The sequence below is a fragment of the Gopherus flavomarginatus genome, chromosome 12 (genome assembly GCF_025201925.1).
Source record: "Gopherus flavomarginatus isolate rGopFla2 chromosome 12, rGopFla2.mat.asm, whole genome shotgun sequence".
Lineage (NCBI taxonomy): Eukaryota > Metazoa > Chordata > Testudines > Testudinidae > Gopherus > Gopherus flavomarginatus.
This window is the reverse complement of record NC_066628.1, coordinates 41,170,486-41,193,220: the sequence shown is the minus strand read 5'-3', so window position 1 is coordinate 41,193,220 and position 22,735 is coordinate 41,170,486.

Below are 22,735 nucleotides of genomic sequence, written 5' to 3'. Positions count from 1 at the left end.
GCAGAAGCAGGGTCCACACAGCCAGTTAATGTGCAGCAAGCTAGTGTACTGTAGATGTACATACTGGTTTACCATATACTAAGACTCTATGTAGATAAGCCTTTAGTTACGTGAGGAAGTCCTTAGTCACATGAGTAAGGGTTTGCAGAATTGGCCGTGGATTTCAGGGGCAGTTTGCCTGAATCAGAATTGCCTCAGCATTCATCCTGAGTTAGGTCTTAATGCAGAATCCCTCCCATGCTCCTTATTTGTTTTATCTACCATCTGCGTTCCTAATCTCAAGACATGCTCTTGCTGTAGTTTGTTCCATCTTGATTTCCAGCTCTCTTCCCTACAGTATTTCACAAACACAATTCCTGCTTAACCAGGTTTCTGACTGATTTGTGTCAGTAGAGTGTCGCAAACTAAATGGTGTATTCTGTTGAATCTGGCCCAGTAAAATAATGTTAATGAGATGGAGTTATCCTTCGGATGTGAATGCTCAGATAGTTTTTCCTCTCACTTTGGGACACCTGAATCAAACCCACTGAAGTCAACAGAAAGACTATCACTGACTTCAGGATTTAAGCACGTGCTTAAAAGTTAAACACACACTTAATGCTTTGTGAATCGGGGCCTAGATTAGCCCCATAAGAAAGAAACTTAAAAAGAGTTCTCTCTTTTTTCCCCTAATTTGTAGCAATCTATAAGGTATTAATCTTTTCTAGTGACATTTCTCTACATTGACCTAGACAGGAGAGGAAGTCAGATGCCCACGGAACCACTAGTAGAGGGCCCCTGAAAAATTCAAAGACGCGCACATCACATCACGAATGTCAATAAGCATGGTCACTGCCAGAGAGAACGGGGGGGGGGGGGGAGGGAAGAACAATTTGTCAAATTACTGAGATAAAAATGTCACTATCACTTTGAGTCAAACCATTCTGAAAAATTACAGAGTTTGATTTTTAAGAAAAGAAATTTCATCTTGAGCTTTGCATTCCATCTCCTATTTTTATACATTTACATGAGAGGTAGATCTACAGAATTTAAAATGACTTGTGTTATACAGGCATTCAAAGCGATGCATAAAATAAGTTTGAGCTTCACTTCCTAAAGTCAAAGAATTGCTGTTCTGGAAAGGAAAAGGGGGAAAGAAAGGGGGGAAAATATTTTTCCTATTGTATTCATCATGAAATTGAAAGACAGGTTTGTGCTCATTGATCCTGCTTAGAATTCTCCTTTCAAACATCTCACATCCCTTCAAGGGAAGCCTGCAACAGTTTACGAAGAAATATTTAGAGATAACGGGGAAAAAAAGCCATAGTTCACTTCATTCACTTCCAACAGCTTCATCAAAATCTCATAAGGCATTAAACAAAAAGTACAATACTTTTCAATTAGAGCGGGGCCTAAGCCACAAAGACTGAACCTTTTGTTACCTGGGGATTTTTAGAGCTCGAAGCAGTGGTAATTTATTTTTTTTAGGTGGTGTTAGGCATAAATTAATAGGGGGCACAGCTTATCTGTTTGATAAATGATTGAAACAAGCAAATATGCTTTTATTTAAAATGATTATTTATTGGATTTTAAGCACACATATATGCAATAGGTTTGGGACATTTTTGATATACTTACAATTTGAGATGGTTTTGAGCGATTATTAACCAGGATTTTTGGAGCTCGCTCTTTGTTTAGCTGATGGGGTGTATGGATGTTAGCTTTTTGCCTCATGAAAGCTTTTTTAGATTGCTTGTATTTATTTTTATAGCTAATTTTAATAAAATGCACAACCTATAGTGATTTTAGTGGGTTAACATAGTAATTTTTATTGGCGTATTAATTTTAATAAATTATTATTTTAAAATATTTTTTGTTATAATAGGTTAGGGGCATTTAAAACCAAGGTTGCTATTTACTTACTTCAATAACATTTTTTTTTGATTAGTGAACTGCAAGTATGCAGCTGTCTGACCTTGCCTCACAAAGGCCTAAAATTTTCCTAGGTATGTGATGTTTGGTTTTCAGCTGGCAGTGGCTGAACATACAAAATTGCTGATGGCTGTACTGTCGTATTCTGGAGTAACACTCTAACCAAACTTTCCCATCATTTTTGATACTTGAGACCAGGGTTTTGGTTCAGCCCTTTGCATGCCTAATCATAGCTAGGATAGCAGTCCCATGCAAGGGCATACAGAGCATGAAAAACTCCTACCCTGGGTAGCAAAACATGTCAACATAGATGCCTGGGGGTAATGAGGACATAGCAGCCCTGCGGAGGCTGAGAGGGAATGGCTGGGACAGGTAACGGAATGGATGAAGGCTTGATTCTGGTTCCCCTCCCTCAAAGTGTTAGACGATATAGCTGTGCCCACACTCCGTGTTTGTGGGGAGGGGGAGCCTGGGGGGAGGATGACACATGCTACACTAGGAATAGACCTCAGACAGGACAGCTTCTCTCGCAGCATGGAAAAAACTGCAGTGCCTCTGGAGAAGACCAAAGTGCTGCCACTTGCTCAAGGCTTGTAGTAAAGCCATGATTTAACTCCACACAAATAGAAGCCATCCACAAAATTTGACTCAAAATCTGAATCTGAATTTTCTCAAACTTTGCATCTGCGGTTATGGCTCTGGTCCAGAACTGAATTTGAGATACAGTGGGTAGGAGCACTAGAAGATAAAGAGGTTAGAGACTATAATAATATTCTCTCACATACTGAATGCTACTCCATGCCAGAATTGCTTGATAATGCATTATTTAAGTTTTGGGGACAACGGAAAAGGATTCCACAAAGCCTGAACTGATTTGTTTTAGCCAGGGATGCTGCTTTTCTCACTCAATAACAACAATTTGTCTACGTCTTTCCCAAAGTGTGGCACCCAGGATTGAACACAATACTCCAGGTGAAGCCACCCCAGGGCCAAGCAGAGCAGGACCACTACTTCTCATGTCTTACATACAACACTTCCATTAATACAGGCATTAATACTACATGTAAAGCAGTAAGTGCTTCCTAGATGACAAAAAACAAACAAAATACCCCTTCTGTTTAAACTATAAAGGTGAAATACTATGTACTTTGTCATACAGGTGCATGGAGCATTTTATGGCTGCATTTGACTATATTTTGGCCTATAGAACTGGTGGCTTGGATTAGACTTTCATCATGCAATTACTGCAAGAAAGAAAATACATGAAACTCATCATTTAAAACCTCATGAGATCCTTGCAAAGGCTGATGGCCTGATTGTCCTCTGCTTTGCAGCTTGTGTAACCATTTGCACCTATGCAAATGCTACCAAATGAGAATTTTCCACTTCCTCACATGAGTAGCAGTATTTTCCACCTGCTTTGCATGAGTGCAAATGGCTACAAAACGTGCAAGGCAATGAAGGTACTGTATACTCAAGCCATTTTCTCTTCTGATTGGATTTCTGGACAATCTTTTTTGCAGAATCTTTGACCAATGTGTTTTTTGAGCTGGAAAACATCTCCTGTAAGCTGATACTGCAAGGTACATTTACGGACAATTAAATGGAAGAATAAGAGTATCTGTCTCTTGCCTGGCATTCCTCATGGATTATTTATCTGGCCCTTAGTATTGACAGGCCATGGAAATTGATAGGCATGTGAACTTCCAGGTGGCTGATAAGACAACACAGAGCAATAATGTAGCAAAGAGAAAACTAGTTGAAGATTTTCTGCTTTTTCTTTCAAGTCCCTGTAGAGTCTCAGTTGTCAGGAGTTCCTTAATGGATCGAAAGATTAAAAAGGTAAAAACAGTTTAAAAAATAAGGGAAGATGTATTGAAGGGATGATATTGCCTGCAAATGACGCTAAATGAATATCGATTGCAGATGGTTAACTCCACAACCCCACACATCAGCGCAACAATTCAGCTAACTGCCATTTGCTGCCGTGCAAAGAAACAATCACAGAAAGTTAAAGCTGGATGAGGGATATAAACTCTGTCTGAGTATTTGGTTTTCTGAAAGTGACAAATTGTCAGGCAAAGCACAGCGAAGAGTTCAGCAGGTTAGAGGTTGGAATGTTTATTTTTCATGAAGGGCCCAATTCATGTTTCCATTCAACTCAACATCACTGTACTGGGTTCTCGCTAGGGTGCTACCTGGAACTGGAGTACCACTGAGCCCTCTGACCCCCCAGCCTGGGCTCCCTCTCACACTGGGTTCTGCTGCGACAAGTTGCAAAGCCCTCCACAGCCTGCACTGTCACCAGCATTCCCACAGGTAGGGACACACCCAGCTGCAGTTACATGCAGGCTCTCTAACCACCAGCTTCTCAGCCTAGCACCCCAGAGCTGTACTGTCCCCTGCCCTGGTCAAATCTGGCCAGTAAATGGGTTTAATAACTGGTCCGCCTCTCCCTCAATGTGAAGAGAACAATGTACACTTGTGCTGACCAAGCAGAGATTTTCCCCAAGCACTCCAGTCAAAGCTCACTGGTTTGGACTGAAACCCTAAAATAAGTTTAACAACTACGAAAGACAGATTGTAAATGATTATAAGTGAAAGCAAACAGATCAAAGTAGATGACCTAGCAAATAAACAAAAAACACACCCTAAGCTTAATATACTAAATATTTTGGATATGAATTAGCAGATTCTTACCCTAAGAAATGATACAAGCAGGCTGCAGATTCTTAAGGGCAAGCTGCACTTGCTTTATTGCTTGGAATCCCCAGGTCTTTCATACACAGACTATAAATCCCTTTAGCCTGGGTCCAGCATTTTCCCCAGTTCCTCAGGTGTTTCCAGAGTCTTCTTGTTTGGGGAGTGAAGAACCACAGATGATGTCACTCACTGCCTTATACAGCTTTAGCATATGGCAGGAACCTTTTGTTTCAAAACTTAGTTCCCAGACCAGTTCTGTGGAAAAATACTGACATCCCAAGATGGAGTCCAGAATCATGTGGCCTGGTCACATGACCTTGCAGTGTTATAGCAGCCATTGCTTACGGGCTGGAAAAAATGCCCACAGGAAGGTTAAGCTATTCCACAGTCCATTGTCTTTGCTGATGGGCCATCAGCCCCATCTGGCTTCTTCATTGTTGTACCTGAAAGGCTGGCTGTGAGTGTTTCCCAGAGTAAGGCCATTTGAAATATGGATCCCAAGTCAATATTCCTAACTTGAGATAAAAAAAATGATACATGCATACAGATAGGATAATCATATTCAGCAAATCATAACTTTTCCAATGACACCTCGTGATTTATCTTGCATAAAATACATAATTATGCTGTAATCATATCATAATAACATCACTATGAAGAGTATAGGGTGCAGTGTCACAGTTACAACACCTTTTGATTCCAGTGAGAGCACGATTAGGCCCGCATTACGGGGTGGAAGGCTTGTAGACTACAGGTAAAATTTTCAGAGGCACCTAAATGACTTAGGAACCTCAGTCCCATTGACTTAGGAGTCTGTTTCATCAAAAGTCATTTTTGAAAATGGAATGTAAGCACCTAAATCACTTGGGGCCAGACTTAGAAATGTTATTAGATGCCTAAAGATGCAAATAGCTGCCTACTGTGATTTACAGAAGTGCCTAAGCAGGTTAGGCATCTAATTCCCACTGACAGGTATGTAACCTGCTCAGACCTTTCATAAATCCTCACTAGGTACCTATCTGCATTTTTGGGTGTCTAGGTACCTTTAGCAATCTGGCCCTTAGGCACGCTTGAATAGTTAACTCTAGGTCTGCTCCGTCAATTGTACTCTTGCTGATGGGTGAGTGAGTGAGGATGAAGGAAAGGGAAGTGAAGGTATTTATTTGAACCTTGTTGGCGTGGTCACACTTTTCTGGTGATTCTGTAACTAAGAGCCTGATTCTGCTACTTATTTTTGATCAACAGTTGATTAAGGAATGAGGAGTGACTACAGAATTAGGAGTGACTTAAACCTGGGGTAGCTTTAAAACATATTTCATTGCCGCTTCACTAGAGCTTTGTTGAGGTTAGTGGGACCATTCTCATAATCTTTTCCCTTTTACATAGTATTTGTCTGAAAGATCACAGATTTATAACAGATGAAAATTGCAGGTAAGCTCCAGTACCTTCAGTAGGACATGAAGGCCTTTTGGCTGCCAATCCAATGCCTTTTATGGACATTAGAGTCACTGAAAATTACAGGGGGGAAAAGAAAAGCGCGCATACACAAGATATATACAAAATTCATTTCAGACAAATTACAGTTTAAATTATTTTTCATATTCCTTTTCTGACATTCCTTTTCCATTTCCAAGAGAGTAGTCTACTTCCCTCGTAATAGAGAAGGTGTTCCTGCTTCCTTTCATATTGCTCCTCTACCCATTGCCCCAATAAAGGACAAAGTTTAGGAAACACTATCAAACACTGTTCCTGGTCTGATGATAGTGCTTATATGTACTACTGTGCATAATGTGGTACCACATTTCTACTGAAGCATACTTGGAAGAAACCCCAAAACCCCAAAATTTGCTATGTGATGTGCTGATAATCTAATTTAAAATATGGCTTTACGAAACTGAAAGTCAGACCCAGACAGGTTCTGGGATACTTGTGCAGTGAACTTGCATCTTTGCCCCATTCCAATGCGATCAAGCCCTTTGGCTGAAAATTCCAATTGTCAACATGACTTAGAAGTTCCATTGCCCTGAAAAGGGATTAGTGACCTAGAGGGGGAATTGCCTTGAACTCCATTCTCACAAAAGCCTCGGTGTACTTTGCAAAGTGTTCTTTAAAACAGACCTTGCCTTCATGCAACTTCTCTTTCGGTAGAAAGAAAATACTGAACGTAATAATCAAAATTCTATAGTTTGCCCTTAAATGAAATGCCTTCAGGTTTGAAAAATATCTAACGTGTCAAAAGCCTTGAACAACAAATGTGCGACCCTGAATGAATACTGTCCCTGAATGGCTGTGTGTGTTAATAATGCAGTATGCCGAATTCAGCATTTTCGTACATCTGAGAGGCATACTTAGGAAAAAAAATTCTCACACGGAACAAAATAGATCCTATAAAAATAGAAATCCATAATAAAGATGCACTATGCTGTACAGTATGTTCTATACCCACATGTTTTCTTTGACATTGTGCCTTCTATTATATTCCTCATATTCTATACATCCTTACCAGGCTTTTCTTCCCCCCACTCCCTCTCCTTTTCAGATAACTTTTGCTCAGTTATTTTTTCTCTTATTCAGGTCACTTCCATGCAGAACACAAACTTGTCTAAAGCTTGGTAGGATTGTCTTTAATAGGGAACAATTTTTTCTGGTTCCAAACTTCTTCAGGTTTTATCCCCTTTAATTTTGGTAGGCACTTTAGATTTCTTCTGAGAGAGAAAGGACACCAATGAATTTTAAAAGAAGGGTAGGGAGTTGTTTTTACATATAGCTGCACATATGGCTGCTTTTTTCTGTAACATAAACTCAACTTGCACTGTGTCTGAAAGGACACTTTCAAAAAAGTTAAGCATGTGTGTGATTGCTGGATCTAGCCTTTATATGTTTCTGTAGTGTCTAGCATAATGGCATCCTGACCTAGTAGTGGCCTCTCTGAGCCAGTGCAACATACATGATTAACTATAATAAATACTGTATTATGGATACAGTTGTCTTTACTACCAGTTTATAGTCAATGAAGCACTTACTGGTAAACCTTACCTGAATGGGAATCAGAAGAGACAAAGCACTCAGTGTCTTCAACTGATATTATTTAAAGGGAAGAGTGAATGCAATTGTCAAAAACAAAGTATTCTCATTCCCCTGCAATGCACAGGACAACTGGTAATCAAGACCAAAGGAGCTCTGCCTTTAGTATAACTACATTGGTCATGCTTGGGAGGGTATTCAGCAAAATGAATTTCTGCCACTGGTATTGACTTTGAAAGTCATGGCTCGAGGTAAAGGGAACGTAGGTGACATTCAGCCCTGTGCAGAGGGGCAGCATAAATTGCTAAATTCCATCTGAATCCAATGTAAGTGGGACTTATATGGTGCATAGGCATTGTTTGCGCTACATATGGGTGTGAATTTCAACCTATTAGCAAAATAAACTACATTTTTTTTAATCTTGATTTATTCTATTATATTGAAAATCATATGTAAGACTGAGTCACTTCTCATCTGTGTTTTTAGTAGCTGCCTCTTAAATCATGCTACCATGATCCCACTTGCTGACAGATACCCATTACTAGTACATTTTCAAGAAAAACTTTCAGACGCTCTTTATGTGTGGTCATCTTAAATCACAAATTTAATATAATCCTGGAATTATTCAGTATTAGCAGAATCTGGAATTTGCACCTCATCATGCTAAACACATTTAATCTGGATGATTGCTATTACCAGACCCATCAATCTTATTTTAGACACTAATACTGTTTGGCCACTTGAACATTTGGCTACAGGACATTCCATTTACTGAAGTAAAGTTAGATGGGAAACTTTCAGACAACTATTTAATTCAGATACCACTGTTATTTCTCTTTGTTTGTTACTCTCTTAAAAAAATATAGAGTTAGCGCAGCATTGACATATCCTCCATTCTCTTGGTCTCCGCCATCCTTGCCAGAAAAGTGCCCGACTAGAATGCCAAGGAATAATCTCTCCAAAGTCTTCAGGACTGATGGTTTCCTGTGGTTCCATTATATTGCTTTGCATTGCCCACATCAGCCACCTGGACTTGGGGGATAATGTACCTGAATTACTGCCTCATAGAGTTTAAGGCTACACGGGACCATGAGAGCATTGTGTCTTTCATCATCTGTCTGACCTGCATATCACAGTCTATTAAATTTCATTCAGATACCACTATAATAAGCCCAAAAAGACTTCAGGTAGACTAAAGCAATTCAGCCCTCAGGTCTAGAAGTGCAACAGAGCTTTTGCACTGTTTTTTCCATTGGTCTCACAGGGAGGCCGGGAGAGCAACACATGTACCATAGTTATTAAAACCACATGTAGGGTGCTGCATATGTGTCTGAAATAAGGGTACAGAATAAAAATAATGATATGATTATCTAGTCATATAGTAGATGAGCAATATCTTAGCAGGATTAATTCTAGCCTTTAGTCTAGGTTCTTACACCTACATGTTTTTATCTGTAGCTGAACTTTACTTTGATTTCACCAGGTAGAGCTTCAGATTTCATCTTATTAAGGAAGGATTAGCCTCTGAGCTAGTTGTTAATCTCCATGATGCGAGACTCCAAATCCAGTGCAATCCACCACTGTCAGGTAAAACTTTCTGGTGCCTCCCAGAATTGTGAGATCAAACTGTTGCCTCTTCAGCCACATAGGAAGGTAGCTGCAGCTGGTTGAAAACTTTCCTCCAAAACTTATTTTCGTATAGGAAATGATTTTGATGAAAGAAGTTTTTAAGAGAAAAAACTGGTCATTTGTAAAACATTCAAGTTTTCATCAAATAAACTAAAATGAAAATATTTTGATTTTTAGCAATCAACAGGTTTTTGTTTTGAACTAAAAAATTTTGGTTTTCAGTTACCAAAAAAAAAATAATCAATTCTGGGGTTTGGTGGATTCTTTGGTTTGTTTGTTTGTTTTTTAACATAAAGCCAATTTAAAAAAATGTGGATTGAAGCAGGGTTTTTTTATTTATCAAAAATGTTTGTGGGGGAAAAATATGCCACAATGTTCGTGGTGATAAAGGTATATCTGGTTTCATAATGATAGATGTCATGTTTTCACACACAAAAAGAAGGCCTGTGCTTTCAGTATAGAGTGACTTTTTGTTTTATGTTAATGAAAACAAATGTGGGAAAGAACAAAAGTTAAATGTATCCATGAGAGAGCACAGAGTGTATTATTTTTCCTAATAGACTGCAGCATCTCTTAGAAGGGATTGCATGCAGAATGTTGTACACAGGGGCTCTGTTTCAGCAGCATATCCCTATTCTGCGTGCTCTTAAGTACTTCGCTGAATAGAAATAGATTTAAGCACGTGTTTAACTGCTTTGCTGAATTGGGGAAGGTGCTTAAATTAAAGGTGAAACAAAAATTTAATCAGGAAACCAACAGCACCACAGTGGTAGTAGATGTGAATGGGGAAATATCATTCTTCCCACACATCCCATATTTCTGCTTTTGGGGTGTTGTCCTAAATTAACTTGTTAGGAATAAAAGTTACACACAGCGGTTTGTTACTGCCTATAACTTTATCCCCCTTCCGTTGTACGTCTAACAAATGTCATCCCCTTTTGGAACTTTATCTCACCCTCTCTTATTTAAAAAGCCTGCCAGTGAGTTTTATATGTTGCTTTAGAGCAGGGGTGGGCAAACTTTTTGGCTCGAGGGCCACATCGGGGTAGTGCAACTGTATGGAGAGCCGGGTAGGAAAGGCTGTGGCTCCCCAGACAGCCTGGCCCCTGCCCCCTATCCACCTCCTCCCACTTCCTGCGCCCTGACTGCCCCCGTCAGAAACCCCCAACCCATTCAACCCTCCAGCTCCTTATTCCCTGACCGCCCCCTCTCCCACACCCCTGCTCCCTGTCCCCTGACTGCCCCGACCCCTATCCACACCCCCTCCCCCTGACAGCTCCACTGGGTCTCCCACTCCCTATCCAACTGCCCTCTGCTCCTCGTCCCCTGACCACCCCCTCCCAGGACCCCCTGCCCCTAACTTCCCCTCGGGATCCCACCCCTTATCCAGCACCCCCTGCTGCCTGACTGCCCTCCTGACCAGGGTGACCAGATGTCCTGATTTTATAGAAACAGACCCAATTTGGGGGGCTTTTTCTTATATAGTCTCCTATTACCGCCCACCCCTACCCCGATTTTTCACACTTGCTGTCTGGTCACCCTGCTCCCGGCCCCTGTCCACATCCCCATCCCCCGGGCCCTGACTGGCCCCCCAGGACTCCCACTCCCAACTCTCCCTGTTCCCCATCCCCTGACCGTCCCCCCAGAACCTCTGCCCCATCCAACCAGCCCCTCTTCTCTAACTGCCCATCAACCCTCCCCCACTCCCTTACACCCCCTGCCCCCTTACCAGCAGCAGGAGCTTGCAGCCATGATACCCAGCCAGAGCCAGCTGAGTTCCTCATGCTGTCCAGTGGGAGCGGCGGGCCAGAGTGTGGCTGCGGAGGAGGGGGAGCAGCGGGGGAGGGGCCAGGTACTGCAGTCGTGAGTCACACCCCATCATATGAAGTCACAAACAGTCCCTTTAGACAGGACTGTCTATCTTGCCACCCAGGCAAGCTAAACTATGTGATAAATGGTTATTTACACCAAAAAATATTCCAGGTTACAAGAGGCCAGTCCCTCCGCCAGGTCGATTTGCATCCTAGATCTCACCCCAAAGACAGCACTGGTAGCCTATTCGACATTAAACTAACTAAAGGTTTATTAGCTAAGAAAAAAAGGAATGTGAGTTATTGAGATGTTAAAACAGGTAAAATATATGTACAGGTGAGTCAGTCTATAATACCAAATGGTAGCAAAGATGTAGTCATCCGCCAGTTTCCCAAAAGTCTTTCAGGGCTACCCAGAATAATGCTGGGGATCTCTGTCTTCTTGTTCAGTTATTCTTTCCTGCTAGAATCCAAAGAATCCAGAGATGAAGAATTTCTCCTAGTGTCCATACTTATAGCTTCTTCTCCCAGACAACAAGCTGGCAGGGTCACTACCCACATGGGCTCTTTCTTTGATGACGGAGCGTGAGGAATGTACTTAGAGTCTTTGATCTCCAATCACCACACACAAAGATCACTTACTTTGAAATCAGCACTTTCCTGCTGAAGTTCTTCATTCGCATTACACAAGCCTTCTTTCTTGTTTGATGGGTTATTTAGTTACAGGGGTATATGCAATGTACATGTTTGCTATTCCATTACAACAGGGTACTGATAAGTAAAAACAATGAATGCAGCATCCTATTTATTTTAATGAAGTTTAAAAACTAAATACATTCTTATTTATTTTAAAATTACTTTGATCTATACTAATACACAAGTGAATTGGTCTGGCTTCCAGCTATGCATTTGTAAGTGTTCAGTAAGGCCTGGGGCTTTGGCATGAGCTGGCACCTGGTCTGCCAGAGTCACATTGTTATTCAGCACCTCTCAGCATTTCCTCCATTAACTTCAATGGGAGTTCTGCTTGACTCAGACCTAGAGCTGATTGAATACTATTTAAGTAATGTATTCAATGAATTTTGCAATCTTTTAATAACAAACAATTCTATGAATACTCACTTAAATAATACACCTGGTTGTATTAAGGTCTGATAGATTGATCTACAGTCTCTAATCAACAGAATCAATTTCCCTTATTCACTTTGAATCGTATCTTACTTTGAGTAGGACTGCTAGCCAAGTAAGATGATGAGATGTGGTAGAATCTGACCCATAACCTTCAAAGAGCTTCTATAGGACTCAGTCTTGACCTCCGACACTCAGGAAACTCCTTTTGAAGTTAATGGGAGTTTGGCTGAATAAGGACTTCAGAATTTACCTTTAGAGCTTATAATGTATTTCTTGAAAAATAGTCTTAATGTGTCACAGGAGCTAATATTACAGTAGATTTAATTAGAAATGAATGCATACTATTTGTGGCATTACAAGTGTAGAGTAGGCATGTCTGGGGTATCCCTGTGCCCCGGTGAATTGTTAGCAGATGGTCCAGTTTAGATCTGCAGGGACAGACCACAGTGTGTGTCTCACTCTATCTAGCTTCCTACTCTGTATTTACATTCTGATCCTGCTTCCATTGAAGTCAGTGGGACTTTTGCCATTGATGTAAATCAGTGGAGGCTTGGTCTCTTTATGTAATTATCTTACAGTGGTTTAGATGTTACATATGCAAATGAGCAAATTTGCATATATGTGTGCAATATATTTGATCAAATATGGAACAAGATTTGGACAGGGAGAGACAGGGATATGAGAATTCAACAGCGTGGCAAGAAAGAAAAATGATGCAGAATAATTAAAACAGAAAGTAATAGATGACCAAATGAGAGCATGACAATGGTCAAAGGACTTGATCCAAAGCCCACTGAAGTCAATAGGTGACTTTCCATTTACTTCAGTGGGCTTTGGACCTGGCCCTAAATGACACAACAGGATGATTGCATGAGTGCAGAGGAGGCACTTGAGCAGGGATGGGGTGAAACATTTTGTAGCATGTCATGTATTGTGTTTGAAGGCACAATGACTAGCAGTTATACCAAATGAGCCGTTTATGATCTACTGCCAAACTGGACTTTTTTTTTTTGAAGGCCAAGAGGAGGATATCTGTAGCTTATGTAAAGGCAGATATGTTCAGTGTATCTTGTCAGTAGTACTGTAGGAGTTCACATTTGTTTCTGACTTAGTGGAATCTAATTATAGAACATACCACTAGTTTGGGATGTCTGGCCTGCTTTTAGCAGTCAGCCCCAAGGTAGGCACTCATAGTCCTGAGCCACTCCAGACAGCGTAACAATTACTTCCACTGGGTTTTCCTCGGGTAAGAACTAAGGGAAAAAGCCAAACAGCTGGCTAGCTCTGCACTATTCTATTTATGAGTTATCCAGTGACAGTGATGAATGGGGCACTAGTTATTCACCTTGTTCCTGAGATACCTAGAGTACAAGCCAAACCCCAGTCTTAAGCTTAGAAACATAATCTAATCAGACATATCAGTTCATTTTGGATGAGACTGATGCCTAAAAATTCACCATGGATTTCATCCTGAAAGAGGATCAAACTATTCTACTTATACAAAAGTAAAGAAGAAAGCAGACAGCCCAACTGGAACAGAAAAAAAAATTCCATTGGTGTTCCTGCTACATAAATTATTCTTCCACTATCATTTCATTCTCAATGGAAATGTATCAGATTTGGAGTTTTCAAAAAACTTTCTGAAGCAGCTAATTTCATCTCAATGACATGTTCCATTGGGCTACTGTGAGAAAAGATTGTAATGTTACACCAGAAAGAAAAAGCTACATTGTAATATGATACATTTCAAAATAAACCTGTGGGACATAAACTTTGAATATGATGACAAACTCCAATCATATTAGGACCCATTTTTCCAGTAAAAAACAAAAGTGCTTGATCTCAGGAACTGTCTGCCTGCCTGACACTCTATCAGGAGTAGTTATGTAAGAATGGGATATATTAATTTAAGTGGGGCAGGCTCTTGAAGTGCCACAAAGAATGTCCTCCTTTTCTATTTGTTAGCATACAGCTCCGGTGGTGAAGTTTGAATCAGTCAGCTCTCCGTACAGAGTGATGGGCTCAGGCCACCAGCTGGTTCTGCTGCTTGTTACGGATGATCTTCCTCTTGGTTTAACCTTAGCATTCGGCATGCTGGAACTCAGCAGGCATAATAAAAAACTGAATGTTGCTCCTCCACAGAAACGTTTTATCACACCTCGCACTGTGAGCGAGCAAGTTCAAACCTGAGAAGCCCATACTTTACATTGTGATAACTCAGAGAAAGAATGCATGTCACTTTATTTATCCAGATGTGGTGCCCAACATTCTCAAAAAGGAAAGGGAATCAGAGGTTATCCTTGAAAGGATTATCTGCAATCTCACTTAGAATAGCTAAACTCATACCACTTTCAAATTCAACTCATACCAGCCATCACATAATTAGATGCAGTGCAGACTGAAATTACGGAAAGATCGCAAGAATTCTCACCTTGAGTAATATTGTTATACAATCGGGCACTGAAAAAATACTTCATTCGTAGCCTATTTACTTATTAAAATTGGCATCTTTAAGGGTTTGTTTAATATCATATTTGTTGCAGCTTCTTTGCTAGATTCTCCACCTTAATTTTGTGAAAAATTCATCTCCAGCAAGTTTAGATCTAAATGAAAAACAGCAAGACAATGTAAAGAAAATTTGTTCTCTTTTCTAACCAACTCAATAATCCACATTCATAGATTTTAAGACCAGAAAGGACTACTATGATCATCTAGTCTGACCCCCTGCACAACACACATTTCTCCCAGTAATTACTGCATCTGGCCCACCAAACTGTGGCTTAGAGTATACCTATGGGGTTGGTTGAGAATTTTCTGTCAAAGCTTTTTTTGATGTAAATCAAACACATGAAAACTGAACAACTTTCAGTTTTTGGCCTAAATAATAATAATAATTAATAAAAAAAACTAATTTGGAAATTCAGCCTCATCCTGCTGCTAATCTAACCCATGGACTGAGTTCCCCAGCCAAATTACATTTCACATAGCACGCCAGAGAAAGAGACTCTGACAATGCACTCTTGCAGTCACAAACAGAGGAAGCCATGGGGCACCCTGGGGTATGTAATTTTGCCAGGGATCTCAGCCCATATTGGAGAAAGAGGAATTAGGCACAATAATCCTAGTTTAAGTGAGCAATGCAGTGGCATTTCCAAAGTCAACATTTTTGGACCAGAATTTTCAGTTTTCAATTCTTTGTTGAAAAAACTTCCAGCCAGCTCTATGTATCTGTTACAAAGACATCCATCCAGTCTTACTCAAAGTGCCGCAAAGCATTGCTGTAGATTAGAAATGCATTTATGACCTACAACTGCAGTTGCTTCTGCTGGTAGGATGTATGGAGTCCATGGAGGCAGAAAGTGGGAGGAGCCAAGGCACTGGGGATATGAATTGGTTCAGTGCTACTACTGGGTTAAATAAAATCACAGTGTCAAAGTAAAGGCATGATCCTGGGGAGTGTTAAGATCCTCCAACTTCCATTGTCCTCAATGGGAGTTACAGGTGATCAACGCCTTTTAGGATCAGGGCCTAGGAGATTTTGATTAATGCAGCAATGAGAGATTTTTTGAGATAACTATTGTACATGCATAGTATGTCAACTACAAAGATGCCTCCTTTTAATTATTTTTACAGGTCTTTTTAAATATTATAAGTAATTAAGTATAAGCAAAGACAGATGGAAAATGTTCAGTCTTTAAAATCCCACTCAGCCAATACACTGCAAAAGTCGATTGCATAGTACAAAGTTACACATTGTATCGAGAAACCATAGGTACTGCACAGCAATTTGGCTAGCTTATAAAAAATGAACAGGAATATCAACAAAATATATGGCATTACAGCTCTTTTTCCTACATCAACACAGATCTAAAATGTCAGACATTCTAGCTTAGAGATAAATGTTTGACTTCATGTAATAACATCTGTAAACTGGGTGGTATTAAAATTCTGTTTGAAGGTTTCCATTTTAATATATGCATGGCTGGTAAGCCAATCTATTTAAACATAATACTATGACAACCTATGTACTTAGCATTAAAGCATATACATTTCCCCTTCTTTTACAATAAATTTATTTCTCAGTTTAATGTCCATATGAATGTGCATGAACTACATCAATAATTTATTCAGAATTTACTGCAAGGCATATCTTCACAGACTGCAGCTTTCTTGCATATTCCACTGTGCATAAAAGTTTGATGTGCAAGTAATTTAAGGGGGGAGAAGAATGCTTCAGAATATGGTAGAGCAATAAACAAAAACAGGGTATTGAGTGAATATGCTCAAGTAACCCTCAGGCAAGATGACAAGCCAGTAAATTACTTCAGTATTTCCCTCTCCATGCTGCGATAACAGTTAAGCACTTACTATTAGCCAAAAAATAGGTCAAAAACTCAATGCATGAGAAATTCCATTGTATCCACCTCTGGGATATGAAGTAGAAAGATAGCTATGAGTTTAAGGTTGTTTGCAGCATGCCTTTGATGTACTTTCCCTCCTCCTATTTCAAGGAGTTTTTACAATATTTCCCTGGGGAATAAGTGGGGATATTATAGCATCCCTCACCAAATCATTCCAAGCCTTTCTAACTAACAATCCTATGCTGTATAATTGCATTCTGTAAGCCTTATGCAGTGTAAGAAACAAGACAGACTAATTATAAGGAATTATTTGAAGCACTTAACTTTTACCTCAGCACACCCTGATTTTCCAGAGGTGCTGGAGCATTCACACCCCCATATGAAGTCAACTGGACTCCAAGTCAAGCCACTAACTTCTAAATTCACAAATGCCAAAGTGACTTCAAATAGGCACAGCCACTGGAGTAAACGGGAGCAGTATTGGGCTCATTATGAATAAAAGCAAAAATCCATAGAATAAATTAGTCTATGCATGCTTGAAAAGGAAATAATTCGTGAAGGAAAACATCTTTCTACAGATGATCTGTGTAAAATAAGGACTTGAAGTGGAGGCCATTAAAGTCCATGCAAAGACTTCCATTGACTGCAGGCCTTAAAAGAATAACTTGACTGGCTCTTCTTTCTTCCTTTGCAAGTGAGCAAGGAATCACAGACATGGACAAGATTAGAAATATAGAGCCATTTTGGCCACCCCCTGCCACTGCAGGATTGTTCCCTACAACATGCATAAAATTTTGAAAAGTCCAAAAGTGACACAATAGCATATGTCCCATTTTTGATAACGTCTACTGGCATGTTGTGAAGTCAATACCTTTTAGTTTGCACCAGCAGCATCCACATGGGGCAGTTAGATTGCAACACATCAGTGCAATCTGCAATTTGCACCCCAATAATAACACTGGTGCAGTGGATTCCTAAATTATTTAGGAGCCTAAGGCCTGGTCTACACGGGGGGGGGGGTTGCAGAAAATAGATCTAAGATACGCAACTTCACCTGAGAGAATACCATAGCTGAAGTCGACATATCTTAGATCTACTTACCTCCTGTCCTCACAGCGTGGCGCCCTCATCAACTCCGCTTTCATCTCTCGCCCTGGTGAAATTCCAGAGTCAATGGCATGCGTTCGGGGATCGATTTATCATGTCTAGATGAGACATGATAAATCGACCCCTGATAGATCAATCGCTACCCGCTGATCCAGTGGGTAGTGTGGCCATACCCTAAGTCTCAGTGGAACTTAAGGCCTAGATCCTCAAACGTATTTAGGCATCTATGTTCCATTGAAATACATGGGAGTTAGGCACCTAAATACCTTTGCGGATCTGGACCTAAGTAACTTAGTCACTTCTGAAAAATTCACATTATACTGTTGAGTGTTTCCTCCTATTCAGTTATAAATGTCTCAATTAATTTGGCTTCCATTGCTTTCCTTGGAAGGCCATCCTGCAATCTAATAAGGACCTACATTTTCAGCAGGTACTTGCCATTTGGGGTGCTTCCACTTCTGGGAACCCAACCCCAGGCACCTTAATAGAACCTGTGCTGCAGTTATCTTTGTAAGTGTTGCATTGATCCACAGGCAGAGAGACAGTCTCTAGGACTCTCCTGTTCATCACAGCTATATTTTCAACCCTTCAGGAATACTGCAAAGTATCCTTTTTTTTTTTTTTGGATTATTAGACAATGAGGTTGTAGTAACTAGAATGGTACAGTTGGTGTCTTGGGTTTGGCTGGTTGGTTTTAATACTTGGACAGAGCGAGCCAGTAATTCAAAGGAAAGGTTTTTAATTATGTGAGGACTGTTGCACATTTCAAATGATGTGAGGTAAGAGTTTCAGGTTGGACAAATGAAAAAATGGGAATAGTATTTTAAAAAGGCATTCAACCCACAGTATATAGTATGTTTTCTGCTTATGGGTAAAATCTGTGCCTGCATAGATCAGATAGGTGTGAATGTGAATAAGCCTTTGGTTCACAAAGATGTGCAGTGGGAGAGAATTGTGGACAGTGGGAGATACAGTCCACTAGTTTTATAAAAGAAAGATGTGTAGTAAGGCAGAATAGTCACTTGGAAATAGGCACTGTGGTGGTTACGTGGCAAACTGCACTTTAATCCCCTTGCCAGTCTCTCTTAAGTACAGCCCTCAGGTGACAAGCTTCCCTTCCATCATTTGTCTCTAGGGTTGAACTACTTCTAAAACTGGATCTTTGCTTTGCAGCCCATAGGCTGAGATGGGGTCATTTACTCACTTTAGCTCTTGTCATGCAGGTTGGGGCAGGTAGCATCACCAGCTCGACGATGGAAAATCAGCCCTCTGTCTGGGTTCCGCCAGAATTTACCCTTTCTGAGATTCTGAGAAAACAAAGCAGACAACAAGGAAAGAAGGAACCACCAACCAGTGAAAAAAACGAATAGACCACTCTTTCTTCAGAGGGCCTTGGCCAAGCCATAATCCAGCTCAATATCCTCTGGTCAGCCAAAGGAATGTGGCTTGGTAATTGTTTGTGGTCTGGCCCATCTTCTCCTGTAGTGCTCAGGCAGTCCATAGGCGTGGGAGCATTTCTTAACGGTAAGTCCCCAGAAACCAAGGGGACTAGAGATCTGTTCTTCTCCCAGAGATGCCTCTTGCTAAGCAGGGATTCTCCCCTTTTAAGCTTTCTCCAGTCCTGACATGCTTTGCAGGTGTGGTACAGGGCAACTCCTTAACCCCTTCCTGCCTGGGGCAGGATTTGTATAGCCCATCATAACCAGTTACTCCTACTGCTGGGCTGGGCCAAATAAACCGGCCTCCTGCATTCTCTGCTTCTCCTAGTGTCCCTCCCACAGACTCTGGTCCCCCACCTCAAACTGTTGCTGCCCATCCCCTCCCTCCCTCTTCTTCTACAGCAGGGATCTCAAACTCAAATCACCACGAGGGCCACATGGGCCACATCACTGACACCTTTAGATACAAAGATACAACCCCCCCGTCCCCATCCCTGCCCCCACTCCACCGCTACCATGAGGCCCTGCCCTTGCCCCACATCTTCCCACACCTCTCCTACCCCCATTCCAACCCCTTCCCCAAAGTCCCCACCCCGACTCCGCCCCCTCCCTGCCCCTATTCCAACACCCTCCCCAAATCTCTGCCCCAACCCCGCCTCTTCTCTACCTCTTTCCCTAAGTAAGCCATGTCCCCGCTGCTCCCCCCTCCCTCCTGGAAAGTCCTAAGTGCTGCCAAAGAGCTGTTTAATGGCAGGAAGTGCTGGGAGGTAGGTGGAGGAGTGAGGTTGTGGCATGCTCGGGAGAAAGGCAGGGGGTAAGGGGAGCTATGGCAGGCCACAGGAAATAACTCCACGGGCCACTGTGTGTTTGAGACCCATGATGTAGACAGACAGAATATCAAGCAGGTAAACTGAGGTATATACTAAAGAGATAGAGTGGGTAAATTCATATCTTTGAATGGACCAACTTCTGTTGGTGAGAGAGACAAGCTTTCAAGCTTACACAGAGCTCCTCTTCAGCTGTGGGAAAGGTACTTAGAGTGTCACAGCTAGATACAAGATCAAACAGAGAGTTAGAATATGTGCTAACTATTTATGCTATAAGATCACTCAAAGTGAAGTAGCCCATTAACACACCTGTAGTCATAGAGAAAAAGGGAGTTAGTGGGTTACAGATTGTTGTAATAAGCCATAAAATGTCTTAATAAAGACACTGGATTTAACTGTGATGCACCATGGCAGTCTTAAAATTCTTTCTTGGCCTATCCTAAGTGTCAACAGACCTGTAACTCTGAGTTGTGGACTCCACTAGGTGGCAAGGCACCTACATTTAGTCACTGCAATGCTGAGTCTAATACCCCTTGTGGATCTGGCTCTCCTCCAATTCTCAGAGTGTGCATCTGTAAAATGGGAATAATAACTTACTTACCTTACAGGAATGTTGAGAGACTGAATTAATTCAGGGCTACATCTATGCTTTTATATCTGGGAATGAACAGTGTTTGACAAATGCACATAGCATTAAGAGTGGCATACCTAGGAACTGAGCTCTTCAGTGGAAACTCTCCAACAATTTCTACACCAAATGCTCTTTGCCTGTCTGATATGAAAAGAGCACTTTGTGAAGAAGCCATTTGAGATTCAGGGAGCTGACAAATGGATGCCACAAGGGTCAGTATTAAGACCAATTTTTTCACTTTATATGTTAATTGCCTGGCAGATGGCACACGCAGTAGAGGAATGAAATTTGCTGAGGATGCAAAAGTGGAGGTGAATGTGGGTGATGAAAGGATGAGGGGAGTCAGTACACAGCTAGAAGGCAATAAAGTTGAGAATGACTTTTAGACAGGTGCTTGGGCTCTGGCAATTTAATACAGAGATCTGGAGGTAATGAGGTTAGGGACAAAACCATGGGAAATTTATATAACACAAAGCGGGGGTGGAGGGGGGGGAAACTTAGTGAGGAGCTGATGAAAACAGTGAACACAAATCTGTAACTTTCAGGGCTATGAACTGAGATTGAATAGAACACAATGGTCCCATTTGCATTTACATATGGCCCTTCATACCACTAAATACCATTGACCCCTGCTTACATCTTCCTCACACTGCCAGAGGGATGTAAAATGGCTCTCGTGTTAATGAGAATCAGACCCAATAGGTCTTATTCAGCCCAGATGTAAGTAGCCATTACGCCACTTTCAATGGAGTTACACCAGGGCTGAATTTGGCTCTTGGCGTTCACTGGGAGCTTTGACTGATGATATGGCTACACTTACAGCTGTACAGCGCTGGGAGTTACAGCTGTCTTCGTACAGCTGTGTAGGGAAAGCGCTGCAGTGTGGCCACACTGACAGCTACCAGCACTGCAGTGTGGCCACATTTGCAGCATCTGCAGCGGTGTTGGGAGTGGTGCATTATGGGCAGCTATCCCAGCGTTCAAGTGGCTGCAACGTGCTTTTCAAAAGAGGGGGGTGGGGTGGAGTGTGACAAGGAGCGTGGGAGAGACAGAGAGAGTGGATTTTTGGAGCTGACACTGTGTCAGCTCCCTGCCTTGCAAGCTCTAAGGAATGGAAGATACACAGCACCTACTTTCAATCATTTTAAAAGTTTCGACCCCTTCCCCCACCCCTCTCTTATTCACTATGCACTCCTAAATAGCCTTAAGACCAGATAAGCAGCTGCTCCAAAATGGACTCCCCCTTCCCCTCCGCTGTGTTGCTTCTCTCCTCAAGGAAACTGTGAGCATTCCAAACAAATTCCCTTGCCTGCCTCTGCTCGAGCAAACAGGAGCTGTGTTTGTTTTTTAAGATAAGCAGGTCCGGGAGCCTGGAGTTCACAACGAACTGGAATAGTGGCCGAACAGGCATTCTGGGATACCTCCAAATACCTCGGAGGCCAATTACAGCACTTTTGGTAGCCACTCTTGCGGAGCAGCACTGCATCACCAGCGCTGCAATCCTTATACCCCAGGCAGAGCAGGAGTACGGCCAGCGCTGCAGCCAGGGAGATGCAGCGCTGTATGTGCCTTGCAAGTGTGAACCGTGAGTAAGTTGCAGTGCTGTAAACCCACCAACAGCTCTGCAACTCTCCAGTGTAGCCAAGCCCTGAATAAAGACTGCAGGTTTCAGCCCTGAAAACTGGAAGGATTTGGGGCTCTAATTCCAGCCGATGGGCAGGTTTGTTTTATGACATTAGACAAGTCATTCTTCCAGTCTCCCCCGGTGAATACAATGCATGCAGTAATAACAATCATCCTGCCCTGATTACGCACAATGAATGATGCTTTTTTTCCACAAGAAGTCCCATGATACTCAATGTGAATACGGATCATTGACTGTTGCCCTAAATGTTTTGGCTAGATAGTGCAATTATAACCTACCCTTTGAATGGCGTCAGCCATTGATGCACTGCTGAAGGATCAGCACAGGGAAGGAACTCGTTCCCACAGGTTAATTAGTGAGGTGATCTGAAGTTTGCCTCCTTGCAGTTCTATCCACATATGATGGGTTCCAGGACAGCTTCGTGGTGCAAAGGTATCCAAATGTGACAGCTCATTCTCAAGTTGCCATCTTGGCCAACACTAGGGTTTGAACATGGGACCTCCAGAGCTAAACCTG